Genomic DNA, 22,244 nt, shown 5'->3' with positions numbered 1-22,244 from the left:
GGAAGGGAGTCAAACAATTCAATCATTCAGAGACAATTTATTGAGTGTCTGGTCTAAGATTAGCACAACAAAACCCCAGCACAGGGGAATCATTTTAATGGGAGAGATAGATAATAGGTAAGCCAACTTTAAAAAAAAATTGTACTGGTTTTTCTTTAATAGTGATGCATATTTGAACTAAATAAGCACATTTTAAAAAGAGCAGTGATTGAGAAGAGGCTTTTTAACTGAGTGGTCCAAAAGGACCTCCCTGAAAAAGTCTGTTTTGAAAAGATTTCTGAATAATATCAGGCAGGAAGCTGCGTAAAAATCTCAGGGATGGGTGATTTTTTCAGTCAAAAACTGTAAAGGCTCCAAAGTCACAATAGAGCCATACGTTTCTCTAATAAAGTAACTTCTGACAAAGAATGAGAAGAAATAACTAACTCAGGTTTGAAAGAAAAGGGACAGACTTTCTATGGAATTCATATTTAATTAAAGCTTTAAAGGACAAAAGTACAATAGAGCAAAATTCTGGTCCCGCTGATATACCTAATGAAAGTTCATAAACAAGGTGTGGGTAGCAAAGAGTGTGTGGGAATGTTGGTAAGAACAGTGGGGAAGAGTCATCCCTGAACATGTTCTTAAATAAAGCAATTCTTGTGTTGTTTTAAAGGGTAAATTGGAGTTTGCCTAAGTGATTAGAGAAGGATGCCTCAGCTTATGGAAGTTCAAAGCCATAAAAATGTGATAAACTACTGCAGATATTTTCATGTATATTTGTTGTTGCTTCTAGTAATGGTGATCTAAAAACTCCTACTTAAGACAACTAAAAATCCAGACAAAATAGCTTTTAAAATTAAGAATATCAGAATGATTATAAAAATTAAGTGTGGGATTACTGGGCCAAAATACGAAATACAATGAGAGCCTAGAGATATATGCCCTGAAGCCATTTTAGCTATGAGAGCATTTGAAACTGCTAAAACACACTGAGCTGTGTTGTTAATAGACTCTTGATACTAGAGAAACAAAATTCATAATCCAGCAGCAATCAAATTTGAGGACTTTGGTACAACCCAAATTTAAGTTGAGATCCCCAAAGCACAAGGAGAAGCAGAAATAAGACTAGAGCCTACCTTGCCTTCTGTGTAAACTGAGAAAGTCAACCACTGAATTTGGAGTATGATTGTCTTGTAGAGTCTCAGATATAAGAGAAAATCCTGCCAAGGAGGACCATACCATTATTATAGCTCTTAATTATCCCTACTCAATAAGAGTTTCAAATATAATGTCTTGAACATACCAAAATGTAACAAAGCACACAAAGAAAAACCATTAACAAGATTTGATAGACAAAATGGGATTAAGTATGATATTAAAATGATCAATAAATATTGTAAAATGGCTTGAGTACTCTGCTCAAAGAAATGAGAGGGGAAGCAAATTGAACAAAAAACTGAAACTAAAAAATGATATTGAGAAAGATTTTATAAATGAACCAAATGGATACTCTAGAACTTTAAAGATATGACAGCCAATTTAAGATACCACAGGGGTGCCTGGGTGGCTCACTTAATTAAACCTCCAATTCTTTTTCCTTTTTTTTAACACCTTAATTTTATTTTATTTCTTTCATTTTGGCTCAGGTCCTGATGTCAGGCTTGTGAAATAGAGCCCAGAGTTGGGCTCTGTGCTGAGCCTGGAGCCTGCTTAAGATTCTTTTCCCTTCTTTTTCTATCCCTCCCTGCGCTCTCACTCGCTCGCTCTCTCTTGTTTGCAAATAAATAGATAGATAGATAATAGACAAAGCAAAATAAAAGCAGATTATGAAAATAAATATAAAGATTTTGAAATGAAAACAAGTTCTAAATAAAATAGAGAAGACCTACACAGCTAAAAGTTCACTCAGAAAATCTACTATTAAAGAAGTCAGTATGACACAATGTTAAGATATCAAAAGATTTGAGCATGTACTTTACAGAAAGTGTAATCCAAATGGCCACTCATATATAAAAACTGTTTATCTTTATTATGAATCTGGAATTAAATTAAATTTAAAATGAATTAAAACCTAAAATGACATACTATTACACACTTACCATATTGGGCAACAGTAAAATTGTCTTGCAAGAATGTGAAAGAATGAAAGTGCCCATAATAAAAACATTTGAGGTAAATTGGACAATATTTAGAAAACTTAAAAATAAAAATAAAGATTTGGTCCATTCCTAGAAATACAACATGGAACTAAATGAATATTTTCACCAGGATATGCAAACAGATGATTATAGCTATTTCATTCATAACGGCCGATCAGTAGTGGTCTATTTGCACAATGTTACATTAAATAAGAGAGAATATTAACAAAATAGGAGGAGGGGCTAGGTTGTTATCATAAACAGATCTTCTATGGTGCTGATTATGTTCTATTTCTCAACATCTTTAAGTTAAAAAAGTTTTCAAATTTATATCTAGATAGATAGATGATAGATGGACATATCCCAGAAGCTGCAATGCTAGTCTAAGACCAGGCTTTAAAGGGCTTTTCTATACTCTACTAAATACTTGAAACCATTCATTATATCATAGCTCAGTGTTCAAATCTCCATTTGTTTCCTCAGTTTCCTAATATTTATCTTAAGGTGACCTGATGCAGACTTTTGATGACCTTTGTCTAAATATTTCTATTTTAACAAAGTCCTTTTTAAGACTGAGAGACTAAAACTTAGAAAAATACTCTGATTGTTATCTCACTAGGGTGGAAAATATATAGTTACGCATTAACTAATGATATCCATGTCTACATTAGATCCATGACATTTTTTATTCTTGGGAGCTTTTGGTTAAATGAATTTTTTTAAGCTTCCTTTAAATGAAGCTTTAAGCCATCACCACAGGAATAAAATTAAAGAACTAAATGAAAACAGGCCAAGTATTTACAGAGTAATAGAATGTGCAGTGGAAAGAGTACAATTCTGAAATCATAAAGCCTAAATTAATGTGATGCATCTTTACTAGCCGTGTAATCATAAACCAGTTATCTAAATGTGTTAGCCTCAGTTTTTTCACCCATAAAATGGTGATGATAATACTTATTATGAGAGTTGTTGTGTAGATGTGATGAAGCATGGAGCATGAGAGTCTCATATTCCATGCTAAAATGATAGCTATTTTTATACTTATAATAATTCTAATAATAGTAATTAAATTGTTCAAAATGGTAATATTCATTTATATTGAGGCATTGTATTGACTATTCATAGACACATTTACCAAAATAAATTTCATTTTACGTTACCCCCTCTGAGGATATGTATTCCCTAATTCAATATGAATCTCATTATGAATAATAATTATCATAATAAATATGCTGATTTTTCATCTATTTATTTTTAGGGAAGTATCCTTTACTGTTGAACATAAAGAAACTTAAGCGAGTCTGTCTTATTCAAAATTTGCATGCTGCTTTCTTATGAAACTAGATTATAGAGTTGTATGAAATAAATTCATGCAGTTAAGACATTTGGAAAACTGGGTGGTCAGTTTAGTATTTCAAAAGAAGATTTTAAATTTAAACCTTAAAACTGAGCTCTTTCAGCCTTATTTATAGACCATCCTTCATGCTTCATAAGTACTCCTTCATTGTAAACTAAGTAATAGTTTTTGTCACAGTGTATATAACGAAAATGGATTTTATATTCTATTATTTCAGGGTTAGTTGCAGTTTCTACTTCCTTACTTCCTTTTTTGAAAAATAGATTAATTCTACAAAAAGTTTTTGCCAGCTTTATTGAAAAAAAATCGACATATTATAATTTGTAAATTTAAGAAATGATTTCTTATAACATTGCAAACTTTTAACATTGTGTAAATTTTGTACAATTTGATAAATCGGTACACATCTTTATTGCAATATAATCTACATAAAAATGTTAATACATCTACTATCTCGTATAGTTGCCACTGTTTTTTATGCATGTATCGTAAGGAATTTTAAGATCTACTCTCTTAGCAACTTCTATGTATATAGTATAGTAGAGATAAACTTCAGAGGTCTTGTGGGTTTTGTTCCAGACTGCCTCAATAAAGTGATTATCTCAATAAACTAAGTCAAATTATTATTATTTTTTTTTTTTGGTTTCCCAGTGCATATAAAAAATTATGTTTCCCAGTGCATATAAAAAATAAACACTATACTGTACTGTTCAAAAGCATTATGTTTTTAAAGAAAAACAATGTATATACCTTAAGTAAACTAGTTCTGAGTTTTCAGTGGGTCATAATTACTGATCACAGATCACCATAACAAATACAATAATAATGAAAAAACTTGAAATATTGCAAGAATTACCAACATGTGACAGAGAGACACAAAAATGAACAAATGTTGTTAGAAAAATGGTGGCAGCAGACCTCTTTTATACAAGATTGCTATAAACTTTCAACTTGTAAGAATGTGATATATGCAAAGTTTAATAAAGGGAAGCACAATAAAAAAAAGTATGTATATTTTATTAACTATGATCATCATGCTGTACATTAGATCCCCAGAACTTTTTCGTATTATAGTTGCAAGTTTGCACCCTTTGACCACCTTACTCCACCCCAGGTTCACCCCTTGTCAACTCAACCCTAAATTTCCATTAGTTTGCCTTTTCCTCAGATTCTGTATGTAAGAGATATCATAATACATAAATTTAAAAAATATATAAAATCTTTGAAATATTTCACTTAGTATAACACCTTCAAGATCCATCCATGCTGTTGTAAATGGCAGTATTTCTTAATTTTTCATGGGTAAGTAGTATTCCATAGTATATATTTACCATACTTATTTTATTCATTCATCCATTAATGGATACTGAAGTTATTTCCATCTCTTGCTTAGAGTTAATAATTTTATAATAAACATAAGAGTGCAGATATGTCTTTGAACAGTGACTTCGTTTCCTTTAGATATATCCCTAGAAGTGGGATTACTGAAAGTAATTTTACTTTTAATAATATGAATAGTCTCCATACTGTTTTCCATACAAATTTATATCCCTATCACAGTGCATAAGTTCCCCATTTTCCCCAATATTTACCAAAATGTGTTAGTTTCAATTTCTGGTAGTATATATTCTAATAGGTAGTAATATCTTGCTGTGTTTTTCAGAGGTAAACAACAACAACAACATCATAATGACTTTGCCCTGAGTTTTTTACGTTGAGCACTTTTTAATGCTCCTGTTGGTCATTTATATAACTTTTTTGAAAAAAAAAAGTCTATTGAGATCCTTTTGCTATTTTTTTAATTATATATTTTTTCTATTTGTATCTGTTGGTTATTAACCTCTTTTCAGATATAAGATTTGTAAGTATTTTTTTACATTCTGTGGATTGTGTTTTCATTCTCTCTCTCTCTCTTTTTTTTTTGGCAATGCAGAAACTTTAGTTTGATGTAATACGATTTATTTATTTTTGTTTTTTTTGCTTGTGTTTTTGGTCTGGTATCCAAAAAACTATTGGCAAGACCAATGTCAAGGAGAATTTTTCCTATGTTTTCCTTTAGGAAATGTAGTTTCATGCATCACCTTTAAGTCTTTAATCTATTTCAAGTTAAGCCTTATGAGTGATATAAGCTTCCAGTTTCATACTGATTATGTGACTATTCAGTTTTAAATATCATTTATTGAACAGACCATTACATATGTTGGCCCCTGTCAAATATTAGGTGACTGTATGAAAGGATTTATTTCTGTTCTACTTGTTTATTGGTCTGTTTTTATGCCAGTATACTTTATTGTTTTGAGCATGAGGGCTTTGTAGTATAGTTTCAAATCAAGAAGTGTAATTTCTCTTCTTCATTCTTTCTCAGAACTGCTTTGATTATTTGTTGTCTTTTATGGTCTCATATAAATTTTAGGATTCTTTACTTCTGTAAAAAAATAATATTGGATTTTTAAAAGATTTTTAATTTATTTATTTGACAGAGAGAGATGACAAGCAGGCAGAGAGGCAGGCAGACAGAGAAGAGGAAGCAGGCTTCCTGCTGAGCAGAGAGCCTGATGCGGGGCTCGATCCCAGAACCCTGGAATCATGACCTGAGCCGAAGGCAGCGGCTTAACCCACTGAGCCACCCAGGCGCCCCTAACATTGGATTTTTGATAGGAATTGGATTTACAGATGGTTTTCGGTAGTATGGACATTTTAACAATGTTAATTCTTACCATTCATAAATATGAGCTATCTTTCCATTTGTGTCTCCTTCAATTTCTTTATCAATGTCATAGTTTATGGAGTACAGATCTTTCATCTTCTTAGTTAAATCTATTCCTAAGTATTTTATTATTTTTGATGCTATTGTGAATTAGATTGTTTTCTTTATTTTTTCAGGTAGTTCATCATTAGAGTGTTAAAATGCTCCTGTCTTTTGCTTACTTTGGCTTACTTTGGATGATATGAAAAACAGGGAAGCATTCCATATTTAAAAAAATGAAACAAAACAAAATTCTTGTCTTTTATATATTGATCTTGTATTTGGCGGCTTTACTAAATTTGTTTATTCAAATTTTTTTGTGAAGTTTTTAGGATTTTTTAACATGTAAGTTCATGTTATCCAAAAAAAGAAAATTTTACTTCTTCCTTTTTTTTTTTGAGTCTCTTATTTCTTTGTGTTCCTTGTTTCTCTGGCTAGGACATCCAGTACTATGTCAAATGAGAGTAGTGAAAGTGGACACACTTGTCTTTTTTCTGATCTTTAAGGGGAAAACTTTCAAACTTTTTGGATTGAATATGAGATTAGCTCTGGGCTTGCAATATGTGTTTTTTCTTTAATGGATTTTTTAAATTATTTTTTTAAAATTTTTTATAAACATATAATGTGTTTTTATCCCTAGGGGTACAGGTCTGTGAATCACCAGGTTTACACATTTCACAGCACTCACCATCACTCACCATAGCACCTGCCCTCCCCAATGTCCATACCCCCACCATCCTCTCCCAACACACCTCCCCCCAGCAACCCTCAGTCTGTTTTGTGAGATTCAGTCTTTGATGGTTTGTCTCCCTCCCAATCCCAACTTTTTTTATTTTTCTTTACGTACTCCCGAAACAGCCTATGTTGCATCTCTACTTCATCATATCAGGGAGATCATAGGATAGTTGTCTTTCTCAGATTGATTTATTTCGCCAAGCATAATACCCTCTAGTTCCATCCACGTCATCACAAATAGCAGGATTTCATTTCTTTTGATGGCTGCATAGTATTCCATTGTACATATATACCACATCTTATTTATTGATTCATCTGTTGAAGGACATTTAGGTTCTTCCCATAGTTTAACTATTGTGGACATTGCTGCTATAAACATTTGGGTGCATGTGCCCCTTCAGAATGCCACGTTTGTATCTGTAGGGTATATACCCAGTACTACAATCACTGGGTCATAGGCTAGTTCTATTTTCAGCTTTTTGAGGCACCTCCACGCTGTTTTCCAGAGTGGTCGCACCAGCTTGCATTCCCACGTACAGTGTAGGAGGATTGCCCTTTCTCCACATCCTCGCCAGCATCTGTCATTGACTGACTTGTTCATTTTAGCCATTCTGAAAGGTGTGAGGTGGTATCTCATTCTGGTTTTGATTTGTATTTCCCTGATGCCGAGTGATGTGGAGCATTATTTCATGTGTCTGTTGGCCATTTGGATGTATTCTTTGCAGAAATGTCTGTTCATGTCCTCTGCCCATTTCTTCATTGGATTATTTGTTCTTAGGGTGTTGAGTTTGATAAGCTCTTTATAGATTTTGGATTCTGGTTCTTTATCTGGTATGTCATTTGCAAATATCTTCTCCCAGATAACTTCTGACAGTCATCTTTTGGCTTTGTTAACTGTTTCCTTTGCTGGGCAAAAGCTTTTTGATCTGATGAAATCCCAAGAGTTCATTCTTGCCCTTGCTTCCCTTGCCTTTGGCGATGTTCCTAGGAAGAAGTTGCTGCTGCTGAGGTCAAAGAGGTTGCTACCTGTTCTCTCCTCAAGGATTTTGATGCATTCCTTTCTCACATTATGCTTCTTCATCCATTTCCAGTCTATTTTCATGTATGGTGTAAGGAAATGGTCCAATTTCATTTTTCTGCATGTGGCTGTTCAATTTTCCCGACCCTAAGGCCAGAGGCTCCTTCTCTACTCTGGGGGCGGCGTGCTGTGCCTTCCCCCATGTGCTCCTGAGGAGCGCGGTGACAGACGTGTGCGACCATGCTTCTCTCTCAGACAGAGGGGATGCTAGGGAAAAAGTATTTCGCTCCATGCGGGTATCTTCCACCGTGCTGCGGAGTCTAGCTCAGGCAAGCAGCAGCAGCATCCACAAACCCAACTCTGATTTCCCAACGAATGCTGTGCTTTCCCAGGGGAGATGCCCAGGCAAAGAGGCTTTTGCTGTATGCGGGTTTCTCCCACCGCGAGACTGGGCTCAGGCAAGCAGCAGCAGCCCGCAGATCATTTCTCAGCGAATGCTGTGCTTTCTCAGAGGCTTTGGCTTGGAGCGAACAGCACTTCGCCGCTGCTTCCTCAGCAAGGCTTCAGTCGCGTTAGGGAAGAAGAGCTGCAGGAGAGCTGGTACCTCTTGGGCCTTGCTTTCCCGGGCTCCATGTTTGCGTCCTGGGTTCACCCTGCCAGGCCGAACTAAGCAGACACAGCCACAACCGTGAAGTAGCGTGCATAGCCTAGGGTGGCACTCTATGCTCACTACCACCTCCCGGTTTAGGCATCGCTAGGCCTTTCACTCTAGCGCTCCGGCGGACTCGGGGACTAGGCCAGTGCTTTCCCCACCGGAAAGGAGAGGTGACAGGATCCCTGCACACCGCAGTGTGCACTGAATAGGGAGCTTTGGGGACTGTCCCCATTCCTTCCCCTTAAACCCCATGCCTCCTCCAAGCTTCCACATCCTGGAGGAAGAAGGCATCTGATGGCCAGTTCTTTCTGGGAGTTGTTTCTCGAGTTCAGGGTAGGCACCTGGTAGCAAGCCCATGTCTCCACCACGGACAGGTGGCCAAGGAGCTGCTGTCTCCTTGAGCCCAAAGGTCAGGACGGGCATGCTTTCTGCCCAGACTCCTTCCTCAGAGTGGAGCCCTTTCCCCTGCCCTAATCTACCCCTCGTGTCTCCTTAGCAGCCAGGCTTCTGTCGCTCTGCAGTGACAGACGTGTCCCTTTCCTTAAGGCTCTTTCCACAGGTGCCACCGCGCTTCTCTCTCAGGCAGAGGGGATGCCCAGGGAAAGAGGATTTCGCTCCATGCGGGTTTAGTCCACCGTGCTGTGGAGACTAGCGGAGGCAAGCAGCAGGCAGCATCCCACAGACCCGACTCTGATTTCCCAAAGAATGCTGTGCTTTCCCAGAAGGGATGCCCCGGCAAAGAGGCTTTCGCTCTATGCGTGTTTCTCCTATTGTGCAGCGAATACTAGGCTAAGGCAAGCAACAAAAGCAGCCCACAGAATCGACTTTGATTTCCCAGCGACTGCTCTGCTTTTGTAGAGGTTTTCAGCTTGGCGCGAATCGCACTTCGCTGCTGTCCTCAGCAAGGCTTGTCTTTTGCTCTATTGCAGCATGGAAGAAGAGCCTCGGGAGAGCTGGTGCCTCGTGGGCCTTGCTTTCCCGAGCTCCAAGACCGCACCCGGGGTTCACCTTGCTAAGCCGAACTAAGCAGACACAGTCACAGCCCTGCAGCAGCTTGCGTGGCCTAGCATGGCACTCTATGCTATTACCATCTCCTGGGGTAGGTATGGCTTTGCCTTTTGCTCCGGCGCTCTGGCAGACTCGGGGTCTAGGCCAGTGCCTTCAGCACAGGAGAGAGGTGGCGACAGGATCCCTGCACACGGCCCGTGCACTTGGATGGGGAACTGTGGGGGACAGTCTCCACTCCTTCCCCGGCACACCCCCTGCCACCCACATCGCTGCCACATCTTGGTGGAACACAGCATCTGACTGGCCGTTTCTCCATGGGGTTGTTTCTGCGAGTTGCGTGTATGGCACCGGGGGGCAAGCCCAGGTCTGCCCTTCCACAGGTGGCCAACGAGATGCTGTCCCCTTGGGACCAGAGGCACAAGACAGGCCTGCCTTCTGCCCAGACTCCTTCTTCAGAGGATAGCACGCGCCCCTGCTCTAGTCGTCCCCTCATGTCTCCTAAGCCAGGCTTCCATCTCTCCGCACAGGGAGCGGGTGACACTTATCTTGCTACCGGCCTGCTGTTAGTGCCATGGCAGGCTATCCTGCTTCCCGAGCGTTTCCCGACCCAAAGTCCAAGGGCTCCTTCTCTTCTCTGGAGGCGGCGTGATGCGCCTTCCCCACACTTGCTCCTGGGGAGCGCGGTGACAGACGTGTGAAAACACGCGTCTCTCTCAGGCAGAAGGGATGCTAGGGCAAAGAGTATTTCGCTCCATGCGGGAATTTTCAACCGTGCTGCGGAGACTAGCTCAGGCAAGCAGCAGCAGCATCCCCAAACCCAACTCACATTTCCCAATGAATGCTGTGATTTCCCAGTGTAGATCACAAGGCAAAGAGGTTTTCGCTGTATGCGGGTTTCTCCAGCCGCGAGACTGGGCTCAGGCAAGCAGCAGTAGCCCGCAGAACATTTCTCAGCGAATGCTGTGCTTTCTCAGAGGCTTTGGCTTGGAGCCAACAGCACTTCGCCGCTGCTTCCTCAGCAAGGCTTCAGTCGCGTCAGGGAAGCAGAGCTGCGGGAGAGCTGGTGCCTTTTGGGCCTTGCTTTCCCGGGCTCCATGTTCGCCTCCCGGGTTCACCCTGCCAGGCCGAATTAAGCAGACTCAGCCACAACCCTGCAGTAGCGTGCGGAGCCTAGGATGGCACCCTATGCACACAACCATCTCCCCGTTTAGGATTCGCTTGGCCTTTTACTCTAGCGCTCATGCGTTCTTGCGGACTAGCCCAGTGCTTTCCCCACAGGAAAGGAGACGTGACAGGATCCCTGCACACCGCGCGTGAACTAAATAGGGAGCTTTCGGGGACTGTCTTCACCCCATCCCCTTAAACCCCATGCCTCCTACAAGCTTCCACATCCTGAAGGAAGACGGCATCTGACTCCCTGTTATTTCAGGGAGCTGTTTCTACGAGTTCAGCGTAGGCTCCTGGTGGCTAGGGCATGTCTGCTTCAGGGACATGTGGCCAAGGAGCTGCTGTCACCTTGGGCCCAGAGGCTCAGGACAGGCATGCTTTCTGCCCAGACTCCTTCCTAAGAGTGGAGCATGCGCCCTGCCCTACTCATCCCCTACTCTCTCCGTAGGAGACAGGCTACTGTCTCTCTACACAGGGAGCGGGTGACACTTGTATTGCCACCGGCCGCTGTGCCTGCCAGGGCCGGCTCTCCTGTTTCGCAACCGTTTCCAGACCAGAAAGCCAACGGCTCCTGCTCTTCTCCCTGGGCAGCGTGCTGCACCTTCCACAGACATGCTCCTGGGGAGTGCAGTGATAGACGTGTCCCTTTCCTTAAGGCTCTTTCCACAGGCGCAACCGCGCTTCTCTCTCAGGCAGAGGGGTGCTAGGGCAAAGAGGATTTCGCTCCATGCGGGTATCTTCCACCATGCTACGGAGACTAGCTCAGGCATTCAGTTGCAGCATCACACACATCCGATTCGGATTTCCCAACGAATGCTGTGCTTTCCTAGAGGGGATGCCCGGGCAAAGGGGTTTCACTGTATGCGGGTTTCTCCCACCTCGTGACTGGGCTCAGGCAAGCAGCAGAAGAGACCGCAGAACCGACTCTGATTTCCCAGCGACTGCTATGCTTTCCCAGAGGTTTTTAACTTGGCGCGAACCGCACTACGCTGCTGTCCTCAGCAAGTCTTGGTCTTTCGCACTTTCGCGGCAGGGAAGAAGAACAGCGGGAGAGCTGGTGTCTCGTGGGCCTTGCTTTCCCGAGCTCCAAGACCGCACCCGGGGTTCACCTTGCTAAGCCGACCTAAGCAGACACAGTCACAGCCCTGCAGCAGCTTGCGTGGCCTAGCATGGCACTCTATGCCTATTACCAACTCCTGGGGTAGGTATGGCTTTGCCTTTTGCTCCGGCGCTCTGGCAGACTCGGGGTCTAGGCCAGTGCCTTCAGCACAGGAGAGAGGTGGCGACAGGATCCCTGCACACGGCCCGTGCACTTGGATGGGGAACTGTGGGGGACAGTCTCCACTCCTTCCCCGGCACACCCCCTGCCACCCACATCGCTGCCACATCTTGGTGCAAGACGGCATCTGACTGCCTGTTTCTCCATGGGGTTGTTTCTGCGAGTTGCGGGTATGGCACCTGGTGGCAAGCCCACGACTCCCTTGGGACAGGTGGCCAAGGAGATGCTGTCCCCTTGGGTCCAGAGGCACAACACAGGCCTGCCTTCTGCCCAGACTCCTTCCTCAGAGTGGAGCTCACGCCACTGCCCTAGTCATCCCCTCATGTCTCCTTAGCAGCCAGCCTCCATCTCTCCGCACAGGGAGCGGGTGACACTTGTCTTGCTACCGGCCTGCTGTTCGTGCCATGGCAGGCTATCCTGCTTCCCGAGCGTTTCCCGACCCCAAGTCCAAGGGCTCCTTCTCTTCTCCGGGGGCGGCGTGCTGTGCCTTCCCCACACTTGCTCCTGGGGAGCGCAGGGACACACGTGTGCAACCACGCTTCTCTCTCAGGCAGAAGGGATGCTAGGGCAAAGAGTATTTCGCTCCATGCAGGTATCTTCCACCGTGCTGTGGAGACTAGCTCAGGCATTCAGCTGCTGCATCCCACACATCCGATTCAGATTTCCCAACGAATGCTGTGCTTTCCCAGAGGAGATGCCCCGGCAAAGAGGCCTTCGCTGTATGCGGGTTTCTCCAACCGAGAGACTTGGCACATCAAGCAGCAGAAGAGCCCGCAGAACCGAATTCTGATTTCTCAGCAAATGCTGTTCTTTCGCAGAGGCTTTGGCTTGAAGCGAACATCACTTCGCCGCTGCTTCCTCAGCAAGGCTTCAGTCATGTCAGGGAAGAAGTGCTGCCGGAGAGCTGGTGCCTCTTGGGGCCTTGCTATCCCGGGTTCCAAGTTCACATCCTGGGTTCATTCTGCCAAGCTGAAATAAGCAGACACAGCCTCGACCCTGCAGCAGCGTGCGTGGCCTAGGATGGCACTCTGCTCACAATGCCATCTCTCAGCATACGCACGGCCATCCCTTTTGCTCTGGCGGTCAGGTGGACAGGGGACTAGGCCAGTGCCTTCTCCATCCTTGAGGAGACGTGAGAGGATCACTGCACACCGCCCATGCCTTGGAATGGGCAGTAATCGGTAACTGTCTCTGTTTCCCCGGGACACCCCCTGCCTCCGCCAATGCTGCCACATCCTGGAGGAAGACGGCATCTGATTGCCCATTCCTCCAGGAGGTGTTTCTGCGAGTTCAGGGCCGGAAGCTTGGTGGCAAGCCCACGTCTGCCCTCTGGACAGGTGGCCAAGGAGATGCTTTCCACTTGGGACCAGAGGCACAGGAAAGGCCTTCCTTCTGCCCAGACTCCTTCCTCTGATTGAAGCACGTTCCCCGGGGCAATCGCTTCCTCAGGTCTCCTTAGCAGCCAGGCTTCGTCTCTCTGCACAGGGAGTGGGTGACACTTGTCTTGCCACCGGCCCGCTGTTCCTGCCAGGGCCAGCTCTCCAGCTTCGCGACCATTTCCCGACCACAAGGCCAATGGCTCCTTCTCTTCTCCTGGGCAACTTGCTGCACTTTCCCCAGACAGGCTCCTGGGAGCCCATTGACAGACATGTCCCCTTCCTTAAGGCTCTTTCCACAGGCGCAACCACGGTTCTCTCTCAGGCAGTGGGGATGCCCAGGCCAAGAGGATTTCGCCCCATGTGGGTTTATTACACCGTGCTGTTGGGTCTTGCTCAGGCAAGCAGCAGCAGCATCCCACAGACCCGACTCTGATTTCCCAAAGAATGCTGTGCTTTCCCAGAGGAGATGCACAGGCAAAGACCCTTTCGCTGTATGAAGGTTTCTCCCGCCGTGCTGCGAATACTAGGCTAAGGCAAGCAGCAACAGCAGCCCACAAAAACGACTCTGATTTCCCAGCGACTGCTATGCTTTCACAGAGGTTTTCAGCTTGGCGCGAACGGCACTTCGCTGCTGCTTCCTCAGCAAGGCTTTGGGTGTTCGCTCTGTCGCATCAGGGAAGAAGAGCTGCGGGAGAGCTGGTCGCTCTTGGGCCTTGCTTTCCCGGGCTCTATGTTGGCACCCTGGGTTCACCCTGCCAGTCCGAACTAAGCAGACACAGCCACAACGCTGCAGCAGCGTGCGTGGCCTAGGATGGCACTCAATGCACACTACATTCTCCCAGTGTAGGCAACAACCCTGTATCTGATTGACTTGTTAATTCTGGGAATGTCTTGCATATTAATTTGCTTGCCAGAGGTGGTTCCTCTAATTGATGTCTAAGAACCCTAATTAGTTAAGAAAACTTTTTAACATTTTCATTGCTATTTATTATTATTATTATTATTATTATTATTATTGCTAATATCTCTATTATAAATAATTCACAAGGGCATCTTTCTGACAAAAGACAAAGAGCTGGCTACTAGTAGAAAAAGTACTTTGACTCTGTCAGTGAAAGTGGTAAAGGGATTTGAGAAAATAAGGCAAAGCACTGGAATTGTGTGTTAAAACTTTAAATATTATAGACACATTTACTTAATTTCTGATACTGTTGTTGCTTATAATTAAATAAGATGTTTTCCATGAACCACGCATTACAGCAAATATATTGTTTATACAGATTAAATTTTCATCAAAAGGGACGCCTGGGCGGCTCAGTTGGTTAAGCAGCTGCCTTTGGCTCAGGTCATGATCCCAGCATCCTGGGATCGAGTCCCACATTGGGCTCCTTGCTCGGCCGGGAGCCTGCTTCTCCCTCTGCCTCTGCCTGCCATTCTGTCTGCCTGTGCTTGCTCTCTTGCCCAGTCTCTCTGATAAATAAATAAAATCTTAAAATAAATAAATAAATTTTCATCCAAAAATAGTAAGTCTATTTTATTGTAGGATCATGATCAGCATTTTGCAGATGAGAAAAGTGAAATTTAGAAAAGTATGTCTCTTCAAATCCCTCATACAATATCTGGCCTAGATAGAAGGATATACTATCACAATTGAGGAAGATAATTGAGATTACTTAAAATGATAAACTTTACTGTATAGGGTTTTTAAAAGTTTGCCACAGATTCAGATTCTTTTAAAATGTATATCTATTTTGTGTAAAGAGAATGCACTGAGAAGTAAAAAGAAAGTGATATATCAGTGCTACCAACTAATGGCTATAATATCATCACCTTATTTATGAACAATGAAACAGTGTGCAATATTTAAATAAATTTAAATAAATTCCTATTTATTTTATATATTTATAAATTTAAATAAATTCCTATTTATTTATTATTAAAGAAATTCCTCTAACAAACAGTATGTTTTGAAGGTTGCTAGCAGGAAAGTGTTGTACTTCATGGAAGTAATCAGAAAATATGACCTAAAAGTCAGCTTTCAAGGGCGCCTGGGTGGCTCAGTGGGTTAAAATTCTGCTTTCAAGAAGCTATAACAGTAAGTACTGAGCATTAGCTATTATATGCTATGGATGAATAACTGAAATCTACATTTGAAACTAATGGTACACTATATGTTAACTAATTGAATTTTAAAAAGTTAATTAAAAAAACCCACTATTTTGTAAAACAATATTCCCAACAGGCTCTTTTGCTTTAAAATATTCACTTTGTAATGAGAGTCATTACTTTGGTCTAGACAATTCTTACACCACTGTTTATCCCTTCCCTGCTTTATCCCTTCCCAGTATCAATAAAGGCTCACTTGGGTTACCTAGAAGCCATGAGAAAGCTTGTAATAGATCTGGCTGGTTTTCACCAGCAATTTGACCACCATGTGCACAGGGAAGTCTATTGATAAAGGCTTTATTGCAATAAGTTGCAAATACATGGATGATTTTGAATTCTCTTTCTTGAGGTCTTGTTTCATAATAATAAATGTAGGGTGGCTTATTGGAATGGATGTTATTAACATATCTTCATAGTTCTAAGTACATGGAATTGTAAAATAGATTAATGAATGTGGCATTACTGACAACCGTCCTCATTTTGAAATCAAATTACAGTGTACTGAGCTGAGGAGGCAAAGCAGATTTGGGATTATGAGTGAAATAATTTTAAAAAGTCTTAGGGGTATGATCAGACTATTGGGTAATTTAGTAGAAAAATGTCAACTGATTGAGATCTGTGTTCCCTGATTTCAGAGAGACGTTAAGATAAATAAGTAACACGAGGAGACTAGGAAGCCAAACATAAGTGATACTTTTGTGCCAGGGTGTGTATACATCTGTTTATCTTCTTGCTTTACCACTAAGGTTGCTCCTAGAGGAGAGTTTAAATATGTGTTGGAGCTAATCTCTGTGGATTACACAAGAAACCACATCCTACAGCTCTCCCTGAAACACCGCTTATGATTTCAATGTAATTTGGTTTTTGCATTTTTAGAAATAACAAAATACTTTGCAAACTCATCTACTTTATTACCACCACAAGTGAGTCAGCTGACTCCACATTTTAACACAGTGACAGTCACAGAGGAATGGAGGAGTGAGTAGAGTTATCAATATATGTGCTTTAAAGAAGTATGACAGGGTAGCAGCTATTTCCAGGAACCAAAACATGAGTCAGCAGCTGCGCAGGAAAAGTGATGGAATAAATGACTCATTTCAGAGGAGTTCTATAACATATTAGTTCTATAATGTATCTTCAGCACCCAATTAGCCGCTTTGATCTAAAGATAAGGATTTACAGTTAAGATCCCATTTATGATTTGTCTGGTAGGGTCTGAATCATGTTTACTATTGTTTTGACTATTACTTGAAACCTATAGTAGTACTTGGGATATGTGTTGTGTATTCTGTGAACATGTGCTATTTTTAGATTAGATAATTCCTGTCTCGAACCCCTGTTAATTTGTTTGCTTTTGTTTATTTGATAGTGCTTTCAGTAAATGGATATATCTGAAAAATTGCAAAGCCATTATTAAAATAAGTTATTATGATATATAGCATGGAATTGCACATTCCTCCTTTGAATCCGACAGAGCTTCACCATATCCTTAACAACTTGGGAAAAAGACGCTATTATTTTTCTTCATAAAATTTCTCCTGTTAGGCTGTGATGGTTGTCATCAGCAGTAACTCCTCTGAAGGCTTTGTCAAAAGAGTTGAAAAAATTGGAAAGGTGTGAATGAAGCTGTTTGCTGAATATAAAGAAAAGAGCATTGAAGTACAATTCACACTCTTACTTCTCCTTCTATGCTTTCAGATGTTTGACATTTGAAAATTTTGCTTCTAGAAGAGATGCCCTATATAATTCTTACTTTAAGGAGTAAGTTGCTTTTATAATTTTTTTATTATTCTACCATTCAAGTATTTCCATTTAAATTAAATTCAATACCATTTAAAAAAAATCAAAAGTGCAGCCAGTATTCAATTCCTTGGCTAAATAATTTTAGAAAGCTTTGTGTTATTGAACCTACAGGGTTTTTCTGTAGTTTTAACTCTTTCTTTCTGTGATTTTTCCCATTAGTCCCGTAATATAACAGACATTGAGGATAAAGAAGGACTGAATAGAACAATCCTTGGCCTCATGAAGTTGAGAATCTAGGAAGGGAGTCAAATAATTCAATCATTCAGAGACAATTTATTGAGTGTCTGGCCTAAGAGGAGCACAACAAAACCCCAGCACAGAGGAATCATTTTAATGGGAGAGATAGATAATAGGTAAGCCAACTTTAAAAAAAAATTGTACTGGTTTTTCTTTAATAGTGATGCATATTTGAACTAAATAAGCACATTTTAAAAAGAGCAGTGATTGAGAAGAGGCTTTTTAACTGAGTGGTCCGAAAGGACCTCCCTGAAAAAGTCTGTTTTGAACAGATTTCTGAATAATATCAGGCAGGAAGCTGCGTAAAAATCTCAGGGATGGGTGATTTTTTCAGTCAAAAACTGTAAAGACTCCAAAGTCACAATAGAGCCATACGTTTCTCTAATAAAGTAACTTCTGACAAAGAATGAGAAGAAATAACTAACTCAGGTTTGAAAGAAAAGGGACAGACTTTCTATGGAATTCATATTTAATTAAAGCTTTAAAGGACAAAAGTACAATAGAGCAAAATTCTGGTCCCGCTGATATACCTAATGAAAGTTCATAAACAAGGTGTGGGTAGCAAAGAGTGTGTGGGAATGTTGGTAAGAACAGTGGGGAAGAGTCATCCCTGAACATGTTCTTAAATAAAGCAATTCTTGTGTTGTTTTTTCTGTGAAAGCATAGCAGTCGCTGGGAAATCAGAGTCGTTTTTGTGGGCTGCTGTTGCTGCTTGCCTTAGCCTAGTATTCGCAGCACGGCGGGAGAAACCTTCATACAGCGAAAGGGTCTTTGCCTGTGCATCTCCTCTGGGAAAGCACAGCATTCTTTGGGAAATCAGAGTCGGGTCTGTGGGATGCTGCTGCTGCTTGCCTGAGCAAGACCCAACAGCACGGTGTAATAAACCCACATGGGGCGAAATCCTCTTGGCCTGGGCATCCCCACTGCCTGAGAGAGAACCGTGGTTGCGCCTGTGGAAAGAGCCTTAAGGAAGGGGACATGTCTGTCAATGGGCTCCCAGGAGCCTGTCTGGGGAAAGTGCAGCAAGTTGCCCAGGAGAAGAGAAGGAGCCATTGGCCTTGTGGTCGGGAAATGGTCGCGAAGCTGGAGAGCTGGCCCTGGCAGGAACAGCGGGCCGGTGGCAAGACAAGTGTCACCCACTCCCTGTGCAGAGAGACGAAGCCTGGCTGCTAAGGAGACCTGAGGAAGCGATTGCCCCGGGGAACGTGCTTCAATCAGAGGAAGGAGTCTGGGCAGAAGGAAGGCCTTTCCTGTGCCTCTGGTCCCAAGTGGAAAGCATCTCCTTGGCCACCTGTCCAGAGGGCAGACGTGGGCTTGCCACCAAGCTTCCGGCCCTGAACTCGCAGAAACACCTCCTGGAGGAATGGGCAATCAGATGCCGTCTTCCTCCAGGATGTGGCAGCATTGGCGGAGGCAGGGGGTGTCCCGGGGAAACAGAGACAGTTACCGATTACTGCCCATTCCAAGGCATGGGCGGTGTGCAGTGATCCTCTCACGTCTCCTCAAGGATGGAGAAGGCACTGGCCTAGTCCCCTGTCCACCTGACCGCCAGAGCAAAAGGGATGGCCGTGCGTATGCTGAGAGATGGCATTGTGAGCAGAGTGCCATCCTAGGCCACGCACGCTGCTGCAGGGTCGAGGCTGTGTCTGCTTATTTCAGCTTGGCAGAATGAACCCAGGATGTGAACTTGGAACCCGGGATAGCAAGGCCCCAAGAGGCACCAGCTCTCCGGCAGCACTTCTTCCCTGACATGACTGAAGCCTTGCTGAGGAAGCAGCGGCGAAGTGATGTTCGCTTCAAGCCAAAGCCTCTGCGAAAGAACAGCATTTGCTGAGAAATCAGAATTCGGTTCTGCGGGCTCTTCTGCTGCTTGATGTGCCAAGTCTCTCGGTTGGAGAAACCCGCATACAGCGAAGGCCTCTTTGCCGGGGCATCTCCTCTGGGAAAGCACAGCATTCGTTGGGAAATCTGAATCGGATGTGTGGGATGCAGCAGCTGAATGCCTGAGCTAGTCTCCACAGCACGGTGGAAGATACCTGCATGGAGCGAAATACTCTTTGCCCTAGCATCCCTTCTGCCTGAGAGAGAAGCGTGGTTGCACACGTGTGTCCCTGCGCTCCCCAGGAGCAAGTGTGGGGAAGGCACAGCACGCCGCCCCCGGAGAAGAGAAGGAGCCCTTGGACTTGGGGTCGGGAAACGCTCGGGAAGCAGGATAGCCTGCCATGGCACGAACAGCAGGCCGGTAGCAAGACAAGTGTCACCCGCTCCCTGTGCGGAGAGATGGAGGCTGGCTGCTAAGGAGACATGAGGGGATGACTAGGGCAGTGGCGTGAGCTCCACTCTGAGGAAGGAGTCTGGGCAGAAGGCAGGCCTGTGTTGTGCCTCTGGACCCAAGGGGACAGCATCTCCTTGGCCACCTGTCCCAAGGGAGTCGTGGGCTTGCCACCAGGTGCCATACCCGCAACTCGCAGAAACAACCCCATGGAGAAACAGGCAGTCAGATGCCGTCTTGCACCAAGATGTGGCAGCGATGTGGGTGGCAGGGGGTGTGCCGGGGAAGGAGTGGAGACTGTCCCCCACAGTTCCCCATCCAAGTGCACGGGCCGTGTGCAGGGATCCTGTCGCCACCTCTCTCCTGTGCTGAAGGCACTGGCCTAGACCCCGAGTCTGCCAGAGCGCCGGAGCAAAAGGCAAAGCCATACCTACCCCAGGAGTTGGTAATAGGCATAGAGTGCCATGCTAGGCCACGCAAGCTGCTGCAGGGCTGTGACTGTGTCTGCTTAGGTCGGCTTAGCAAGGTGAACCCCGGGTGCGGTCTTGGAGCTCGGGAAAGCAAGGCCCACGAGACACCAGCTCTCCCGCTGTTCTTCTTCCCTGCCGCGAAAGTGCGAAAGACCAAGACTTGCTGAGGACAGCAGCGTAGTGCGGTTCGCGCCAAGTTAAAAACCTCTGGGAAAGCATAGCAGTCGCTGGGAAATCAGAGTCGGTTCTGCGGTCTCTTCTGCTGCTTGCCTGAGCCCAGTCACGAGGTGGGAGAAACCCGCATACAGTGAAACCCCTTTGCCCGGGCATCCCCTCTAGGAAAGCACAGCATTCGTTGGGAAATCCGAATCGGATGTGTGTGATGCTGCAACTGAATGCCTGAGCTAGTCTCCGTAGCATGGTGGAAGATACCCGCATGGAGCGAAATCCTCTTTGCCCTAGCACCCCTCTGCCTGAGAGAGAAGCGCGGTTGCGCCTGTGGAAAGAGCCTTAAGGAAAGGGACACGTCTATCACTGCACTCCCCAGGAGCATGTCTGTGGAAGGTGCAGCACGCTGCCCAGGGAGAAGAGCAGGAGCCGTTGGCTTTCTGGTCTGGAAACGGTTGCGAAACAGGAGAGCCGGCCCTGGCAGGCACAGCGGCCGGTGGCAATACAAGTGTCACCCGCTCCCTGTGTAGAGAGACAGTAGCCTGTCTCCTACGGAGAGAGTAGGGGATGAGTAGGGCAGGGCGCATGCTCCACTCTTAGGAAGGAGTCTGGGCAGAAAGCATGCCTGTCCTGAGCCTCTGGGCCCAAGGTGACAGCAGCTCCTTGGCCACATGTCCCTGAAGCAGACATGCCCTAGCCACCAGGAGCCTACGCTGAACTCGTAGAAACAGCTCCCTGAAATAACAGGGAGTCAGATGCCGTCTTCCTTCAGGATGTGGAAGCTTGTAGGAGGCATGGGGTTTAAGGGGATGGGGTGAAGACAGTCCCCGAAAGCTCCCTATTTAGTTCACGCGCGGTGTGCAGGGATCCTGTCACGTCTCCTTTCCTGTGGGGAAAGCACTGGGCTAGTCCGCAAGAACGCATGAGCGCTAGAGTAAAAGGCCAAGCGAATCCTACACGGGGAGATGGTTGTGTGCATAGGGTGCCATCCTAGGCTCCGCACGCTACTGCAGGGTTGTGGCTGAGTCTGCTTAATTCGGCCTGGCAGGGTGAACCCGGGAGGCGAACATGGAGCCCGGGAAAGCAAGGCCCAAAAGGCACCAGCTCTCCCGCAGCTCTGCTTCCCTGACGCGACTGAAGCCTTGCTGAGGAAGCAGCGGCGAAGTGCTGTTGGCTCCAAGCCAAAGCCTCTGAGAAAGCACAGCATTCGCTGAGAAATGTTCTGCGGGCTACTGCTGCTTGCCTGAGCCCAGTCTCGCGGCTGGAGAAACCCGCATACAGCGAAAACCTCTTTGCCTTGTGATCTACACTGGGAAATCACAGCATTCATTGGGAAATGTGAGTTGGGTTTGGGGATGCTGCTGCTGCTTGCCTGAGCTAGTCTCCGCAGCACGGTTGAAAATTCCCGCATGGAGCGAAATACTCTTTGCCCTAGCATCCCTTCTGCCTGAGAGAGACGCGTGTTTTCACACGTCTGTCACCGCGCTCCCCAGGAGCAAGTGTGGGGAAGGCGCATCACGCCGCCTCCAGAGAAGAGAAGGAGCCCTTGGACTTTGGGTCGGGAAACGCTCGGGAAGCAGGATAGCCTGCCATGGCACGAACAGCAGGCCGGTAGCAAGATAAGTGTCACCCGCTCCCTGTGCGGAGAGATGGAAGCCTGGCTT

This window comes from Mustela nivalis (genome assembly GCF_964662115.1).
Source record: "Mustela nivalis genome assembly, chromosome: 15".
Lineage (NCBI taxonomy): Eukaryota > Metazoa > Chordata > Mammalia > Carnivora > Mustelidae > Mustela > Mustela nivalis.
Note: the sequence above shows the minus strand (reverse complement) of the source record.